The sequence below is a fragment of the Dryas octopetala genome, chromosome 8 (assembly GCF_963921425.1).
Source record: "Dryas octopetala chromosome 8, drDryOcto1.1, whole genome shotgun sequence".
Lineage (NCBI taxonomy): Eukaryota > Viridiplantae > Streptophyta > Magnoliopsida > Rosales > Rosaceae > Dryas > Dryas octopetala.
This window is the reverse complement of record NC_141373.1, coordinates 12,248,470-12,256,347: the sequence shown is the minus strand read 5'-3', so window position 1 is coordinate 12,256,347 and position 7,878 is coordinate 12,248,470. Positions and strand designations below refer to the sequence as shown.

Below are 7,878 nucleotides of genomic sequence, written 5' to 3'. Positions count from 1 at the left end.
CAATTGGACGTATAATTGCAATCAATAATGCTAGATATTTCAAATTTAAATCTTAAATTTGGATCTAAATACACATGTCAGTGTTTTATTTGTTGTAAAATTAATAATTCTTAGAATATGAATTAATGAAATACTGACACATTATTTGAAATATCTAACACTATTCAATTACAATAGCTTGAGTATTATATTGTGGTCTAGGCTGGTAATTCATTAGAATTACATAATTACATATTAGATCAATCAAATTCAAATTATTCTAATCTTCCTTGAGATGCGTCATCTTCTTGCCTTTTTTAGATTACAATAATCCAGGAAACTCTAATTCAAATTAGAGGGAGGTAAAAGAATTGATGAAACTGTAATTGCAATCAATAGTAAATTACGGGACTTAATTGAAAAAAAAAAAAAAAAAAAAAAACTCTTCTCACTCTTCCTTCTCAGTTCTTAATCTCTCTCTATCTCTCTCTCTTTCGTCAGGGACCAAATTATTAGAGTTAGGGTTTACATAAACCCTCTACTCTTTCTCTGCAACTCCATTTAAGGGTTTGGGGGGTTTTTGGTTTCTTGGGTTTCGAGAAATGTGTTTTTCCTCTCCTTCGTCTTCAGTCATCGAATGGCGCTTTTTTCGCAGACCCACTTGGCCATTGCTTGTTCTGAAGCTCCTTTTGTTCTTATGGGTCGTCTCCACTTCCCAGAACGGCTTTGTTTTGGCAGATACCGACGCATTGGTGCTCCTTCAGTTCAAGACCTCGGTAATGGACCCGTCGGGCTTGCTCTCCAACTGGAATTCGGTCAATTCTAGTCACTGCTCATGGTTCGGCGTCCTTTGCAACGCGAATTCTCAGGTCGTTTCGCTCAACATTACTGGGAATGGCGGCGGCGACGGAGGTAATTCGAAAACTATTTCCTGCTTAGATTTTTCTCCGTTTCCGCTTTATGGGTTTGGAATTAGAAAGAGCTGTTTGGGTAGCAGAGGAAGATTGGTTGGGAAGCTCCCCTCTGTGATTGGGAAGCTCACTGAACTTAGGGTCTTGTCGTTTCCCTTCAATGGTTTTGATGGTGAAATTCCTAGTGAAATTTGGGGCATGGAGAACTTGGAGGTTCTTGATCTTGAGGGTAATTCGATAACTGGGTCGCTGCCGTCCCGCCTTAATTTAAATTTGCGGGTTCTTAATCTTGGGTTTAATATGATTCATGGTGGGATACCGACCTCGTTGTCAAGTTCTGTGAGACTAGAGATCTTGAATTTAGGTGGGAACTCCATCAACGGGACCATTCCGGGTTTTATTGGCAGGTTAAAGGCGGTCTATTTGTCGTACAATCAGCTTAGTGGGGATGTTCCTGGTGAGATTGGAGACAATTGTGGGAAGCTTGAGCATCTAGATTTGTCTGGTAATTTCTTGGCTCATAAAATTCCAAGGAGTTTGGGGAATTGCAGTCGGCTGAGGACGCTGTTGTTGTATTCAAATATGTTGCAAGAGGGTATTCCAGCTGAACTTGGCCGGCTTCAGGCGCTTGAACTGTTGGATGTGTCATGGAATAGCCTCAGTAGTTCATTACCACGCGAGCTGGGGAATTGTTCTGAATTGTCTGTCCTGGTGCTTTCATCTACGTTTAATCCGCTTCCGCAAGTAAATTATACAGATGACTCTTCATTGGAGCAGCTGAGTTCTATGAATGACGACTACAATTACTTTCAAGGTGAAATGCCTGTGGAAATTACGACCCTTCCAAAGCTAAGGATCTTGTGGGCACCAAGGGCAAGTATTGAGGGCAGCTTCCCAAGCAATTGGGGTGGTTGTGAGTACTTAAAAATGATCAATTTGGCTCAAAATTTTTTTACTGGGGAAGTTCCTAGTGGGCTTAGTCGCTGCAGGAAGCTTCAATTTCTTGACATAAGCTCTAACAAGCTTACTGGGGAGCTTGTTCAAGATCTTCAGGTTCCTTGTATGACTATGTTTGATATCAGCGGAAATATCTTGTCAGGTTCAATACCTGAATATTTTAACAGCACATGTGCTCTTGTTTCTTCATGGAATGATTTTTCTTCTGAAGATGATCATCCATCCTCACCCTATCTAGCAGTTTTTGCATCTAACGCTCAAGCTGGAAACCCATTGCAATTGCACGGGGACGATGATGGTCTTGCAGTATTTCACAACTTTGGGTGCAATAATTTCACTGGCACTCTGCAATCACTGCCTATTGCACCTGAAAGATTAGGGAAGCAAACTCTTTATGCATTCCTTGTTGGAGAAAACAAGCTTACTGGATCATTTCCGGGTAATATATTTGGGAAGTGTGAGGGATTGAATTCATTGATTGTTAATGTTAGCAACAACAAATTATATGGTTGGATTCCTGCTGAAATTGGCACAATGTGCAGTTCTCTTAAATTCTTAGATGCATCTGGTAATCAGATTACTGGCCCCATTCCCCCTAGTTTTGGGAAATTGGTGTGTCTTCTCAGCCTTAACTTGAGTTGGAACACGTTGCAAGGTCAAATTCCGAGCAGTCTTAGCCAGATGAGGGATCTGACGTATCTGTCCTTATCTGGTAATAACCTTACAAGTACCATTCCTTCTACTTTGGGGAAGCTTTACTCTTTAGAAGTGCTTGAGCTTTCTTCAAACTCTCTCACTGGTGAGATACCAAAAGATCTTGTGAACTTGCGAAACCTGACTGTTCTTCTGCTCGATAAAAATAATCTTTCTGGTCAGATTCCATCTGGTTTGGAGAATGTGACAACGCTCTCAGCTTTCAATGTGTCTTTTAATAACTTGTCAGGTTCACTGCCTTCGAATCATAACCTTATGAAATGCAATACTGCTCTTGGAAACCCATATATACGTTCTTGCCCCATGTCTTCTGTGACAGAACCAGCTTCGGATTCTCAAGGAAGAGTTGGTGGCTTAGAACCATATGCTTTGGATTCACCATTGGGAGTCCCAGCTCCGAGGAGTGGGAATAGCAGTTTCAGTTCCATTGAGATAGCATCCATTGCATCTGCATCAGCCATAGTTACCGTGCTTTTAGCTCTAGTTGTTCTTTCCTTGTATACGCGAAAGTGGAATTCGAAGTCTGGAGCTCTAGGGTCTACTAGGAAGGAAGTTACAATTTTCACAAACATTGGGGCTCCATTGACCTTTGAGAGCATTGTGCGGGCAACAGGGGGTTTCAATGCTAGCAACTGCATTGGGCATGGAGGTTTTGGGGCAACTTACAAGGCAGAGATATCACCTGGAATCTTAGTGGCAATAAAACGGCTTTCAGTTGGAAGGTTCCAAGGAGTTCAACAGTTTCATGCAGAAATTAAGACCCTCGGAAGGCTTCACCATCCAAATCTTGTCACTTTGCTTGGTTATCATGCCAGTGAAACAGAGATGTTCCTAATATATAATTATTTGCCAGGTGGTAATTTGAAAAAATTTATTCAGGAAAGGTCTACCAGGACTGTGGATTGGAGGATACTTCACAAGATTGCTTTGGACATATCCCGTGCGCTTGCCTACCTACATGATCAGTGTGTACCACGTGTCCTTCATCGTGATGTGAAGCCGAGCAATATTTTGTTGGATGATGACTTTAATGCCTATCTATCTGACTTCGGTTTGGCCAGACTTCTTGGAACTTCAGAAACCCATGCTACCACTGGTGTAGCTGGAACTTTTGGATACGTTGCCCCAGAATATGCAATGACTTGTCGTGTTTCAGATAAGGCAGATGTGTATAGTTATGGTGTGGTGCTTCTGGAGTTGCTCTCTGACAAGAAAGCTCTGGATCCCTCGTTTTCTTCATATGGAAATGGATTCAACATTGTTGCATGGGGGTGCATGCTTCTTCGACAAGGCCGTGCAAAGGGATTCTTCACTGCTGGGTTGTGGGATGCAGGTCCCCATGATGATTTGGTAGAAGTTCTACACTTGGCAGTTGTGTGTACAGATGATTCTCTCTCAACCAGGCCTACGATGAGGCAAGTTGTACGGCGGCTTAAGCAACTTCAACCCCCATCATGTTAGCTGCCTGGCTAGGCTTGCATTGGTTAACATTAGTAGTCTGTAAATGAAGGGGAAGTTTGGAGCTGACATCTTCTTCAAAATGTACCATGAGGTCTATAATTATGGAGAAGGGTGAGAATTTACCTTCTAATCTGTTTGATGGCATGAAATAATTTTGGTGAAGGAAGCAGAGTCTAGAAACTATGAATAGTAATTTGCATTGTATTGGCTACAGATTAGCGGGGAACGGCGAAAGTAGCAGCAGATACTAGTCATAAATCGGTGTTCAGAGATACCCCAAATGAAGGTGATCCTAGCTTAATTTCCTCTTGTAATGCATCCAGTGAATCTTTAAGCTAATTCAATACATTATTCTTCTTTGTAAAGCATAAAGTTCTTGGTTTTCCTAAAACTCATTTTCCCTCAACTGTTCTTGTATACAGCAACCAAGGGTATGGGATTTTTAATTCAAATCAGGCATACAGGTTATTGCTTTCAAAATCTTAGATACTGTTTAATAAAAGAGAAACTTTCAGGATCCACCAGCTCAATTTTTTTCTTCGACTTTTACAGACTATTGCAATAATTTGTGTTTGAGAAGGCGTAATTCAACCTTGCTCGTTTGACAAGGTATTTATCTCTCTCTCTCCCTCTCTCCCTTCATTTTTCTTTCAAAAATTTCAGCAAAGTCTCCCCAATTGATGACTAATGGGCTTTTAGATATTGGAAGATCTCGATCTGGTAATCAGCATACGGAGGAAATTCAGCTACCTCCAGAGCATACCAGGTGTTTTCGCCATGTGAGGACCATGCCTACCTATCCAACATCCCTACATCCCCAAATCAAACACCCAGATGATTGCAAATCATGAAACAGCTTTATAGTCTATGACAAGTGTCAATTGACTGGGGTCAAGAGCTGTTCAACGAAATTGCTGATGATTCCCAGATCAAGCCCATCAACTTGTGCTGGAATACCCCACAAAATGGAATAGCAGGGTCACCCCCTTGGCCATTTCCACCTCATCTACCTTCCATTTCATGCAGCCTTGGAGCTCTTCTATAAACTCTACCATCGGTGATTCATCCTATAATGCTATTGAAGCTCCAGACACAGCTATGCTTATGAACAACAGCAGCAACAACAATTGTGCAGACTATATACTGAAGGTTAGTGGTGGCATTATGAAGATATAGTCATCCTGTCATTTAGATGTCACTCAAGAAGAAAAACACAGTTCCTGGGTTTGGAAAATGGAGGTCTAAATCTTAGGACCTGTTCGTCTGCGAATTATGGGGCCTGTTTTCATTTTGCAAAATGAAAACGTAGCAAAACATGTTCAGCCCGTTAAGTTAGAAAACAGGGAATACAATTTTAAGAAAACGAATTCATATACTGGTTATACTTTTGAGAACAGTTTTTTATTGTTTCCACTGTTTCCACAGAATACACAATTCATCCTTTTTCAGAAAAGGGGAAAAAACGGGAAACACACGTTCCCCTTTCTTTCTCAGATTGAGCTCTCTCCACACGGGACCATCTTCACAGTTTCTTCTCCACACGGGACCATCTTCTCAGTTTCTTCTCCACAACAAGGGCTCTCCACAGCCCAGTGGCCAGTTCCTACTCATTCTCTTCAGCAATTTATCTCGTGAAACAGGTATGAATCTCCTCTCCTTTTTACTAAAATAAAGTTATACAGATTGGGGTTTTCGTTTTCTCTTTCCTTGTGCAAAGAGGAAGTGTATGGGTAGTGATTTCTCTTTCTCTCTAAACTCTCATGATTATTGCTGTATTATGGTATTGATTTCCTTTTTCATCCGAAAATTAATTATTTGGTGTAAGTCTTGGTTTATGATGATCGGGATTATGCTCTTGAATTTCTTCTTAATTTATTTCTCATAAGCTCATCATACAGAAGTTTTGGCATTACAAAACATGGTCTATTTAAAGGTTTTATAATTCACACAATTGGGTATTTGTTTCCACTTGGGGCTTCATCTTCTAAATGAACACTACTTGTACTTGCTAGCCATGAAATGAAAATTTTCATTTCCTCTTGTATTGTTTGTTGATATGAAGTCCATATCCTGAAGATATTGCTTTTGAACAAAATACGATGAAACCTTTTTTGCCATTAGATATTAATTAATCTCATGATATTATATTTATACTCCTTCAGTTTTCTGGTATTTGTTTTTTTGTTTTTTTGTTTTTTTTTTTCTCATATAAATTTGATTGGAAAAAAGGCAGGGTTCTTCTAGGATTTTACTCTTCTTTCCATCGATTTCTTCTTATTAGCAGCTACCAGATACCAATGTCCAAACCCTTTGAACAACTACCTTCCTTGTTCTTTTTTTGGTTAACTGGTGGCCTATGGCCCAAAGCAAAGAACAAACCATTCTAGGTGTAGCAGCGCCAGCTCAGTCCTTCAAAGCAGCAATCACACTCGGGGGGCTCAGCTCATCCAGCTCATGAACACCCAGACCCAAGCTCATACTAAATTTAGCTAAACAATCAACAACATAGTATTTTCCTAAAAAACAAAAAAATTAGCAACAGTATTCCTCTCGCTGTGCACATGAGCCAGACAGCAACTACCTTGTCCTCTTTGTTATTTTGTGTCATTCTGTCATTATGTCATTTCACTATATCAGTAACTGTCTAAGCTAGGAAAGCTTTAAGCTTTCAATCTAAATGCTCAGCTTGAAGTGTAATCATCTCGTGCAGGATCCGATGGTTCTAAGAGTGCAGAATCTAATGGCTCTAAGATTGACAGCCCACCTCAAGGCATTGGTTGACTTCTCTGCTGTTTAGTTGGGATTGGTTATTAGCCTGTTAGTTAAGCTTGCTAGTTTGTTAAGTTTTAACCAAGTTGTAATGTAGTTATGAGCTTCAGTTGAATTATGTATCTACAAAAAGCTGTTGCGTGCATCTTGGTTAATTAATGACAAAATTATTCTTTCAATCAAATTACACACAGCTGGCTCAACCATATATGCTTTACTCCTGAATTTGGTTGACATTGCCAAATTATGCCAACCCTGCTGCATTGTCACAGAATACATATTCAGTGACCATGATTGTACTATAACTGGTTTTTTTCTTTTTTTTCGGTCACTGATTATACTATAACTGGTTGCCATTTCTATTGCTAAGCAAAACAGTTTTGTATCTTTAAATGTCTGTAACTAGTTAGCCAAATTTTTGTCTAACTTTGTATTTGTAATAGGCAAATAGAGAAAAGAAGGTAAAGATAAAAAATTTATTGTATGTGACCATAACACCATGTGGCATGATAACATGATGTTATTAATTCACTTAGATTATAACACGTGTACGATTTTAAAGATTTTTTTTAGGATTTATGGTTTTAGAAATTAATTATTAACACATTGTTACAATTTAATTAAATTGGTAATATCATGTCATCATGCCACGTAGTATTACGGTCACACAATAATTTTTTTGATAAAAAAATAAGGATGGTGTGCTTTTCGTTCGTTGGACAGGATCTTCTACTCAATCATAGGCACAATTGTCGCCCTCACATCCCAATTCCACCTCTGTTAGAACTTGAAGACACTACGACAACAATTTTTTAAAAGGGTCTAAAAAATGAGGGAATAATATTTAGGCATGTATTGCATGAACATGTGATCGAATGAAAGAAATATTGGGAGATCATGATTAACTTTTTAGTTTTCTTTTTTATCAGCCGAAAAACAAAAAGGTCCTAATAGGCCAATTGACTTGAGAAACACGGTGATAGGCCAATCTGCTTTTAATGAGCGAGCCACACGCTCAAGGTATGAATGTTTTTTTTTTTGGTGTTACTGTTGAACAATAACAACCAAAATATTGCATAAAAATGAT

The 7,878-nt window shown here is 39.3% G+C and overlaps 1 pseudogene across 4 annotated transcripts; it reads left to right on the top strand.

The window, feature by feature from the left end:
- Nucleotides 1-491: 491 nt before the first annotated feature.
- Nucleotides 492-7,018, top strand: LOC147277286 (LRR receptor-like serine/threonine-protein kinase RPK2 pseudogene; annotated as a pseudogene). Of its 4 annotated transcripts, none has more exons than XR_015123866.1 (7): nucleotides 492-4,133; nucleotides 4,237-4,308; nucleotides 4,445-4,486; nucleotides 4,575-4,631; nucleotides 4,732-5,171; nucleotides 5,448-5,662; nucleotides 6,733-7,018. The product of XR_015123866.1 is annotated as an LRR receptor-like serine/threonine-protein kinase RPK2 pseudogene, transcript variant X3 (transcript). The 4 variants fall into 4 exon arrangements; XR_015123864.1 differs by having other exon boundaries at nucleotides 4,722-5,171; nucleotides 6,733-7,016; XR_015123867.1 differs by lacking the exon at nucleotides 4,445-4,486.
- Nucleotides 7,019-7,878: the final 860 nt, after the last annotated feature.